This window comes from Beta vulgaris, chromosome 4, assembly GCF_026745355.1.
Source record: "Beta vulgaris subsp. vulgaris cultivar EL10 chromosome 4, EL10.2, whole genome shotgun sequence".
Classification (NCBI taxonomy): Eukaryota; Viridiplantae; Streptophyta; class Magnoliopsida; order Caryophyllales; family Amaranthaceae; genus Beta; species Beta vulgaris.
In genome coordinates, this window is record NC_079205.1 from 63,858,003 (window position 1) to 63,870,142 (window position 12,140).

Here is a 12,140-nt window from a genome sequence, read left to right on the forward strand (position 1 = left end):
GAAGGGATTAAGTGGGGACCACAATGTTTAAATGTGGGGCCCATAGAAAGGTTAAGAGCCAATGGTGGGGGTGGAAGAAGAGATGAATGGCCATAATGCGAACATGGAGAAAGAGTTGTGAAATGCACAAAGATCAGAGCGTTTGTTTTTTTTGGAGACTTTTAACAAAGCATACGAAAGTATATGAATGTTGTAGGTAGTGGGCTCACCTAATCCTGCATTCCTGTTTCTATATTTCCATTCTCCTATTGTTTCAGACTTTCTCAGTGTTCTGTTTTTTGCAACCCCACCAGGTTAGAACTTTGCCGATTTTGTAACGAATATACTTCCTCCGTTTCGTTTTAAATGTAATGAATGAATATTATTTGTGAGATATAAAATATTTATTTGATGCATTTAAAACGAAACGGAGAAAATAGGTAGATTGTTCTATTTTTGTTACAATTAAATTACATCAGATCAAATTGGACTAGAAAAATTAAGACCATATTATATCAAACCTTAGCTTCTTAATTTTGTATTAATTAAAACTATAAAAAATTGATTTTTTGAAATTCTACATGTTAATAGAAATTGAACATAATCATATATAAATATTACTATATGTATATATTCCTTATATTGATATAATATATGGTCAATATATAGTCAAATTAGAAAACAGATGAAACTAAATTATAAAATTTAATTCATATCACTTTGTTTTAGGTGAAGAGAACATAACCTAGTATATTATATATATATATATATATATATATATATATATATAATATATATATATATATATATATATATATATATAATATTATATATATATATATATATATATATATATATATATTGTAAACTAGATTATGTTCTCTTCAATAATTAATATGAATTCGACACATTTTTTGTAAAGAATATATCACACATACATTTTTATTGTGGACATTGAAATCATATTCATTTCAAAACTAGCATTTTGAATATGAGAAAAGAGTGTGTTCATAATTCATAAGATACTATAGTAGTGTACTTTTTACTATTGATACCCGCAATTCAAAAAATTATTCCATTTAGTAAAACTATGCCTCACATAATTTTAAGCACAAGAGGACCTATTATGGCTCCATGACATGCACCCACAACATTTTTAAGGTATGGTACTTTTTGAAGAGGAAGAGAAAAGTTAATTTAGTAAAAATAAGAGACATATTAATAAATAAGAAAGAAGAGAATTCAAAAAAAAAGAAAAATAAGGGTAATAATCAATCAAGTTGAGCTAAGATTTGAAATAACTTATATATAGTTTGTTCTACTCAAGTGTTGTTGATTTACAATAAAAATTATCTGAGTTTCTTTGAAGATTATCAATTTCTTATAATTTATTTTGTAGGTTATTCAAATATATTTTATTTACATTTAACTAATTTAAATTTAACTGTTGTGAAATAAGACAAAATAAGCTAAACATATTATTACCTGAAATACATTAAAAAGGAGTTGCACTATTTGAACCTTACTTATTATTAAAATTGACTTTTCATAATTCATGATCAAATGTAGACAAACACAAAATTAATTACAAAGAACAAGATTGATGCATGTGATTAGTGATGAAAAAAAAATTCAAAGTTAAAATGTTAAATACTAGACACTAGTTAATATTTATAATATGTTCAAATCTCACATTCCTTAAGAAACCATATAGCCCATTGAATTGAGTATTGACTAATATAATCACATCTTAATCTTAATGATACGTAGAAGATAAAAATCTTCTAAATAGTCATCTTTAGTAGGAATGGCAATCCAGTCGGAATCTGAACTTGGTCCGATCCGCTCCCGAGGCAAAAAAAAATCCGAGCCGACTCTAAGAAGAAAAAAAATTTGCATCCAGCCGGCTCCGTTTAAAAAGACCGGAGTAGGGTCGGAGTCGATGAGTCGGTCCTCATAAAAAATCCGACTCTGACATAATCCGACTTCTACTTGAGGCAATTAGTCTTATTTTTTTATATTAACGTATTAGGTATGTGTAGTACTCTAACTCTGATTTTAACTCTCAAAGCAATTGGTTTTATTTTATATTAATATTATTTTATGTATGCTATATAAAATGTATGTGGTAAAAGATATATATAGTCATCATATCGTTTATAATAATTAATTTAGTTAATTATATATACTTTCGAAGATTTTTAACTATCATTTGAAATATATAAAAGTTTTTTAATAATATAAAACCGTGCCAAAAAAAAGTTGGAGTGGGATGTTTAAATTTTTAGTCGAATCGAATTCGGATTATCGGAGTCGGATGTCGTACTTGGGTCAGAGTCGGGTGTTCGGGTTTGAAATCGGGTTTTGATTCAGATTCTCATAGTCGAATGTCATAATTAAAATCCGACTTCTTGTAGGGTCGGAGTCGGATTATGCATAATCCGGTACAAGTCCGATCCGTTGCCACTTCTAATCTTTAGAGAGTTAATTAATTTTTATATTTAATAAAAGACTCACACTTATATAATATAAGTATATACTTAGGCTATGTTTAGTTCACCTGAAATTTTCTAATCTGAACTTATCTGATCTGAACTTATTTTTTCTGATTTCAAGATCTTATCTTTTAGATTTTTCTCAATATATAAGAAAAATATAGTCATGTGGGGTGTTGTTTGATTCGTCTCAATGAGTACTTTATTAATATTAAATTATTATAATTTTTACTAATATGTAATGAAAGATATAATGATTTTTAAATATAAGCATGATCTGAACTGATCTGATCTGAACTTATTTTTTCTGATCTGATCTGATCTGATCTGATTAGATCTGAAATAAGCAAAAATAAGGTGAACTGAACATAGCCTGTATATAGTTTCCAAAACTATAGTTTGTTTTGTTTTTATTCAAAATTTGGGCAGGCAAAGGGAGAAAAAGGGAACACATTGCCAGCCTTGTGTGCGTAGTAAACGCAGAAAATGAGTGAGAGGCGTGCAGCCTCGGTTTGCTGAAAGAACAGAGATTTGAAATGCAAGCAAGAAGCAATGCAATAAATGGATTCCTTCATTATTTTTTTTAATTTATTTATTTATTCTGTATGTAATAATATATGATTAGCATATAAAGTTAAAATTATGTATTCATTAGAAGAAGAGGACCTTGATCCTTGTTCTTCCTAGAATTTGGTGTACGATGATGCTTTTGTGTAAGTTTCTGCCCCCGCCCAATTTCATAAACTTTAGTTCAATGCTGCCTACTTGCTTCACTTTGAAAGTCAATAATATACTTGTATTAAAATGTTGGGTTATGCTATATGCAGCCCTTAGGGTTGCATATAAGACATAAACACACTACTTAAAATAGAAATAAGTTGTAAATTCATGGGAAAATTTTGCATCAACCAATGTAATAAATGATCAATTAATGCAACTTATTCCCATTTTTAGCTTGTTATATACAACCCTTAGGGCTGCATATAACTTTTCCCTAAAATGTTAATATTATATATTTTCGTAGTTTTTTAGTTGCACCATTTGGTTTTATGGCACTATTAATCAACCAACTTTGTTAAACTATTCCGCAGTATTACATAAGAAGGTCTTGTTAGATTCGTCTCAATGCGAGCATTTCAAATATCAAATATTTACTCCCTCCGTCTCATAATATGGTGCTTGTTTTTAAAAAAAATCTTTGACCAAATATTCTCATTTGTATAAATATAAATGTGGGATTTTCTTAGAATTGCCTCGGTGTGTAGTTTTATATAGAGGTGATCATGGGCCGGGCCGGGGTTAAAAATTTTTGCCCATTGGTCGGGTCGGGCCGGGCCTAAATTCGGGTCGAATTTTTGTGTCCAAAGCCCGCTATTTCGGGCCTAAATTAGCGGGAATTTTGCAGGCCAAAAAAAATAGACTAAAAATTCTTCCCAAAAACGGGTCGGGCCAAAATGATCACCTCGAGTTTTATAATATCAACTTTTTATATTTTTTATCAATAAGGAATTGAAGATATCATCAGTCAAATGTTTATCTTGGAGACCGTGCAAAGAAAAAACAAGCACTACACTATATTATGGGACAGAGGAAGTATAATTTTCACTTACACCCAATAAGAGATATTAACATTTAAAGAATTGTCTCGACAAATGTGAAAAACAATGATGCAACTAAAAAAATATAGAAGTAATATAATAGTTTAAGGAAAAAGGTGGGTTTAATTTAGGGATGTTGATTTAGTAATCTAATATAAATTGTTAGTCATGAGATCTTTTAATTTTCTTAGGGGTAAGCATGAGTTCTTCTAAAACTTTGTCTACTTTCAATATTTTGAGAATTTTTTCAAAATTATGTGGCTTTATTAATATAGGCACTCAACAGGTCAACAACATTTATCGTGATACATTTTTTTAGAGCGTAAGAAGAAAAGTTAAAAAAAGTAAAAAAGATTCCACTTGATAAGATTGAGAATAATCTTCTACTCCTTTTGTTTCTTTTTGTTCTTCTTATTATGACTTTCATGTTTGTCAATGCACGTCTTTGATCTTAAATATCTTTCATTGTACGTGTATTAGTAAGAGTTATAATGATTAAATATTAATAAAGTACTCATTGAGACGAATCAAACAAGATCCTATATGACTATATATATTTTTTATCATATTGTTGAAAATAATTTAGAAAATTATCTCTAATTGTGAATAGTATCGAGATTCTAAAGAGGAAAAAAAAAACGAGGGATTAAAATCTAGAGGGAGATTCTTATGTATGGAAGAACAAAAAAAACGAGGGATTAAAATCTAGAGGGAGATTATTCTTATGTATGTGTTTTTTCTTATACTCCCTTGAAAGAAAGGTGCACTAACCTCTTAAAATATACTTAAAAAAATGTGTTTTTTCTTATAAATCCTCATACATGCTGCTTAAAGTCAATACCAATGCAATAGTATTTGTCAATTTTTATATATGAATACAATAATAAAAAACACTCCTAATAAAGCTGCACCAATGGAGTTTTTACATTATACTCCCTCCGTTTCCTAAAGATCTTCCTACTTACTGTTCCTACAAATACCAAGGAAAATCAAGTTGTGTGGGGCATGGTGTGAATAAAGTAGGAGAGAGAAAGAGTTTAAGATAAATAAACAAATAAAAGGGGTTAAAGTAAGAGAGAGAAAGGGAGTAAAATTGAATTAATAATGTAATGGTGGACCATATGATAGTGACATGAGAGGGTAAATAGGGAAATTTGTTTTGCCAAATAAGGAATAAAGCAAAAGAGAGAAGATCTTTTGAAAACACCCTTAAACGAAAAGAGGGAAGATCTTTAGGAAACGGAGGGAGTACACAGGTATACTTAAAACATGGTACCATCTCACAACTTTTTGCATCATGTACGGTGCACATAATTAAGCATGGATTATGGGGAGATGATGTTATAACTTATAATATGTAAATTACTCCTATTGCACAAATAAAATGCAATAGTGTTTGAAACAACTTTAACTACCAAGGTAATAATAATAATAATAATAATAATAATAATAATAATAATAATAATAATAATAATAATAATAATAATAATAATAATAATAATAATAATAATAATAGTACTAATAATATAATAATAATAAAATCAATCAATCAATAATAATAAAATAAATCAATTAATAATAGGACATTAAAATATGGTAAGACTAATTACTACTTCATCCGTTTCATTTTAATCTACACATTTACATTTTTCTCGCATGCCAATGCAAAACTTTGAGGATATATATCTTTAGTTCTGTATTGGTAAAAATTATAAAAAGTACATATTAATAAAAAAACATGTTATGATGAATCTAATAAGATCCCACATGACTATATTTTCATCCGCGTATAAATCATAAATGATAGTCAAAGTGAAATTTGTGAATAGTGTAAAATATCAAAGTGTAACCATTAAAATGATACGAAAGGAGTATGATTTTTTCCATCAATCCTTAATGATAATCCTAATTATTATTCATTTGGACAAAATTAGAAATTTTTAGTTATTATTGATAATTTATATAATATACTTATAATTATATCAGAAAATAGTATAATTTGAAATCTTGTTATTTGCAATATTTTATTGACATATATTTTCAAGTAATATTAGAACTTTTATAGTTTTAATAAATATAAAATTTTCATAATTCCAACCAAATAGATAAACTTTATAAAAATTGGAGTATTATGAAGAATGAATTATTATTCTTAGAAATGCATACGCACAATGAATCGATTTAATTTTAAGATAAAATGAATTCCTTTCAAGTTTCAAGGAAGGGGGAAATCAGGAATTCCTTCTTGTAAAGAATAAGACTCGATTTTATAATTTTTGAAATCAAAAGTAATATCAATACCACTAGGCTATCCTTATACTCTCACGTACGGTGCATCGATGATAAGGTAATATTTTCAGCAAGGATCAGTCCGGATCCATGTCGTAATAACATGACACAAAAGATGTCAAAGTTCAACAAATTACAACTAACTAAAGTTTCTGAGTCACATTGATTACGTATAATTGAGCATACAATAAATAATTGACATTTCATAATTGAAATGTACGTGCCGTGGAAGCACATCAAATACATAAGTATAATTGATACGTATTTTACTAATTAATTTTTGCAGACCACTTGCATTTTATTTATTTTTTTGCTCTGACAAATACCACTAATCATTCTCTCATCCCTTCTATTTAATCTTCTCTATCCTAAATCTTTTTAAATAATACTCAATCACGTCCAATATGTGACTATTATTTTTTTCCATTTCCAGAGGTGGCAGCAAATTCACAAAGCATTTGGGGTGCAAAAATATATTGGTTTAGTCATTACTAGAAATTGTAGCTACTATGTATTTATTGCGTATACTATTTTTCATTTGACAAAGCTAACGGACGCCCCGGGGACGCTAGATAAGAAATATATTGTTCTACTTAATTACTCATATTTATATAAAATAATATAATAATATATAATTTCAATGCAATGCATTTGAATTAAATGTTGTTCCCTTATTTCCTTTTGAAAAACATTAAATGATTTGCATTGGAATTATACATTATTCTATTATTTTGTATAAATATGAGTAATTAAGTACAACAATATATTTCTTATCTAGCGCTCCGGGGCGTCCGTTAGCAAGATCCTTTTCATTTTCCACGGGAATTAAGGAAAATAAAAAGAATAGTAGGATTTTAAAAAATAAATTAAGAAAGTGTTTATTTGATAATGTTGTCTTGAAACTAGCTCTTTATTTTATTTTTTCTTTAAAAAAAATCAAAAAGCAATGAATGTTTCTTGAGATGGCGTAAAACAATAAATATGGAATATATTTTGAAAGAAAAATAGGAGTATTTTAGAAAATTTGTGTAGAAATTGAGGATAGTTTAATCCAAGCAAATTAATAGAAAAGAAAACAAGCACAACATTTTAGGATACAAAAAATAAGACATAATAATAAATACTATAGCATACAACAATAATAAATAATAAGACACGCACGATGTTCGAGATCGAACTTTGACAGTTAATTGCTCTCAATATATGTTGATAGAAAATTTTAAAAAATAATGTTATTATAGTATTTTTCAAGACGAATCGAATGGTATGATTTTTATAATTTTTTTAATCATATTATGAGAGATATTTGTGGTCAAAGTAAATTTTTGTATAGCGTGAGTGCCTTATATTTTAAAACGGATGGGAGTATTTCCTAATAAATATATAATTAATTTTAGGGTAAAGTACTGCATGAAAAAGCTCCTGCATGGTTTCGTTTTGCAAAACATGTTTGAATTTAATGCTTAAATTTTTTGATGGGGTAACTCATACCAAATTTAGCATCTTGCTCTTAAATTGCTAGCTCATACAGTCATGGAGTACTATCATATACTATTACATTATTTTGTCAATGAAAATTTCAAATATATTTCAGGACCATACTAGGATAAATATATATTATATGAGATTATTTATCCCCAAAAACCATTGATGATGATATATAGGGGGATATTGTAGTAAGTACTCACAGCACTTAAACTCTGTGCCGTGGTCCATGCTTTGCTTGGTAATATGGTTACAAAGGAAGCAATGGAATTTTAGTGCATGTCTACACATAAAACATGCATATGCATCATTGAAGATTTGTTTAAAATTCAAAAACAAACATGATCGTACCTTAAGTTATTGCCTTGTTGGTCAAAACTTACATTCATATATATTATACTTTTTCCGTTTCTTTTTACTCGCTACATTTCTCATTTCACGGACTTTTAGGCAATTTTTGGAGAAAAGAGAGGTAGAGAGTAAAAAGAAAAGGGACCCATGTGGGAGGAGAGAGATAGAGAGAGTTTATTGCCCAAAAAAGAAGTGTAGCAAGTAATGTGAAACTTTCCATAATGGAAAGTGTAGCGAGTAAAAAGAAACGGAGGAAGTATATTAAAATTATACTGCTTATCGAGATACTACTACGGTAGATTCGGTTGCTGAAGTCAAGAAATGCTAGTACTTCCTCCGTTTCTTTTTACTCGCTACACTTCTCATTTCACGTACTCCTAGACAATTTTTGGAGAAGAGAGAGGTAGAGAGTAAAAAGAAAAGGGACCCATGTGGGAGGAGAGAGATAGAGAGAAAAAGAAGTGTAGCAAGTAACGTGAAACTTCCCATAATGAAAAGTGTAGCGAGTAAAAAGAAACGGAGGAAGTAGATAAAATGTATAACCATCGTAACGGAGGCCATTTAAATAAGCATTTCGAGACCCTGCAAACAACAATGCTATGGGCCGCTATAACTATCTAAGAAGACAGTAGAAATCGGAAAAAGAAACAAACCCACACGATACCGACTGAAAAGGGTATCTGCTCAAATATGCGAGATTATTTTGTCAAAGACTCTTGATATCAATTAATAACTAGTAAAATAATAGTGCTACTCTCGGCTATTCACGCCAATAATCTAATTAGTCCATTCTACTCCCGAGCATATATGATCAGCCCACTAGTCATCTCTAAATAGGCGTAACCATGCAAGAATACAAGTACTAAATTGGATAAATCAACTACAAATTTCAATAATTAGCAAGAGGACAACTTGGGGTTGTTTTTTTTTCGACATAAAACAACTTAATTGAATTGAACTAATTGCAACTGAACCACATTGAACAGAATTGATTCCAACTGAACTAAACTAAACTCACCTGAACCGAATAATGAATTAAATTATAACTAATATAAATTATAATTGGAGCGGACAGTAACTAATTGCAATTGAATTGAGCTGATTGCAGCTAAACTGAAGTAAATTAAATTTAACTGACTAAACTGAATTGAAAATAAATCGGGAGAAGAGGACTTTGGTGTAAACTTATTAGAATGCAAAAGTTTTCAAAATGAGGTCCTAATAAACCATGTATGCATGCATGTGTCCCTTAGCAAATTCCATACACATACTTCACTTCCAATAATATGAAGAATTATTATACAACAAATAAAATTCCAAGAGGGAAAATGCTAGCATAATGATAACTACTGATTACAACAATTATTTCCGAGCTAAAACACTACTTACCAAGTGAAAGCAGACGAAGAAGTGCAACTGTGCAAGCACATCATACAGTTAAAAATGACAGAGTTTGGTAAATAATACTCCCCAATCATAGAAATTTTTACCGTTGTGGGTCCCATCTAGCCAGCTAGCTAGGTTAACTTCAACTCTTCAAACAAGAAGTGTTATTCAGTGAATTTCATGAACTACAGTCTACAAGCAGTAACAAGTTCCCATGACCTTTTTTTTCCTTTTTTACCGCTCCTAAATTTTAGGTAAAATGAAGTAATTTTCTTTACTTTCCTCCATACACATAGTACATAAGATAGTGTTTTTTAAATCTACTGTATAAAGTTTATGGTACTAAATATAGGAGTAATTTTATATATAAGGTCAATAGGTTAGGGTACAAAACAAAGATATAGTATAATAACAATAAGTGTACTCATATTGTAATTTATATAATGAAATGATTAGATATGGTAATGACTTATATGGTGGGAGTTATTGCTTGACCTTAGTTAAGTAGATTATGAACGTTGTGATTCTACCTAATCTAAAGAAATGATTTGTCCTATGTTTTTGTCCAACTACGAAGACTTTCCCACCGTCTTCGACGAGTAGACTAATCTTCTGCGGGAGTTTGCATGGGTATCTCAAAGGGCAACATCCCTCTCATTTGGAATTTTTTCCATACCCAAGGCTCGAACCCGAGACCTTAGTTAAGAAGCGAGAGGTCCTTAACCACTCACGCCAACCTCAGTTGATATTTGTCCTATATGATTGTCCTAATTACTTGATACTTCACACGTGGATGTGATTTAAATTTAACTATGTTTTTATGTGTTGTTAGGTGTTAGATAGGTGTAATAAATTATATAGTTTGATGAAGATATCCTTGTAATAAAAGAAAGATTTAGGTGGGACTTGTTAGGTTATTATATTATAGACATAGTTATATCTTATAATAAGTTACTAGTATATGGTATCAGTTTTACGTTAAAGGACCATATAGTTGGAGTATTTTATGTGCGTTTTTGTTTTTTGCAATTTATTGAATGTTTCTTATACATAAGTATAAATCTGACTCTTGGATGTTTTTATGAGTAATATTCATAAGATTGAATTTAGAGAATACAAGTACATATCAGCATTAAATATTATATATATTGTAGATGTGATTATGGGCCGGGCCTAAAAATTGCCCAATAGTCGTGGCGTGTCAAACTTCGTGCCAAAATTTTGTGCCTAAAGCCCGCTATTTCAGGTCAAAATGAGCGGATTTTTCGTGCGATTGGGGTCTCATACACATGAGCAGAGTGAGCAATCGTTCAGGATCCCCAATTTTAGAGGTCCCATCTATATTTTGTTTTCTTACTTTTAGGTTCTTTGAGTATAGATCGAAAATACATTTGTTAATCCATAATTTTTGCTTCTAATATATATACTTTTTTTCATATTTCATAGCTTATTCTAGTTTTATCTTTGGTATATCTTTACTATATATTATTTTAAATCTAAGTTGTCTCTTTGCTAAAAATGAAAACAACATTGAAGTATTTAAGAATAATTCATGTTCAACCATTTTTAATATAAAAAATTACGGAATCAGAGATTTGTTTTACATCCCTATAAGGCTCATACATGTTTAATACATAACACAGATCTCCTAAATTGTCTGAGACGTCTCTATTTAAAAAAAAAGGCTATTATATTAACCATAATCACGCTTTTAACAAAGGGGTTTCTTCATACATAATAGGTTAATACAAATATTAAGACTATACTATGGGTATATATATTTGGTAATTTTAAGATATTTTGAAGAGCTATATAGTATTACCACATTAGAATAGTACGTGTTACTCATTACTGCTTGGGTAACTGTATAGCATTTCAAATTAACAGCATGTATGGTTGACAAATTTTAATTATAAAGGCAACTTGACCTTATTGTACGGTACTTAATAATGTCTGTAAATATTTGAATCATAGTAAGATACTGATGATTGAGATAGATATATAAAATATATACAAATTGTTCAACACTTTTTTAAGTAACCATGTGTTTTTATCTTTTCTCGATGATGGAAATGATGCTCAAATCTTGAATAATGAATTACTTATTACCTCCGGTCATAGCCTCGGTTGTGAATTTTCAATTTACCTATATCTTGCACTTTAAAGTCTAATTTGATGTTAACTATCTATTTTACATCATTTTATTTACTTTATGTTAAGTTTGGTGCCTTTAAACCTCGTCAGATCCTGTTTTCGCAGGCCCATCTAATCGGGTGTCCGTCGTGAATTATGACCGGTCGGACGTTGTCCGATCGGGCTCGAGACGCAAGCATGTTTGAAGAATTGACCGCCCGATCGGTCGCCCGCCTAATCGGGCGGCTGGGTTTACGCGTTTTTGAGTTATTCCGTTTTATGGTTTATCTTTTAGGGTTTTGTATGGGGTTCCTCGTGTTATAAAAGGCTTCCTTTGGTGTTCATTATTTAACATAACTTTTGAAACAGTTTTAGCCTCTAGTATTTTTAGGACTTCTTGTATTATTCTCCCTGGTTTTCTCCA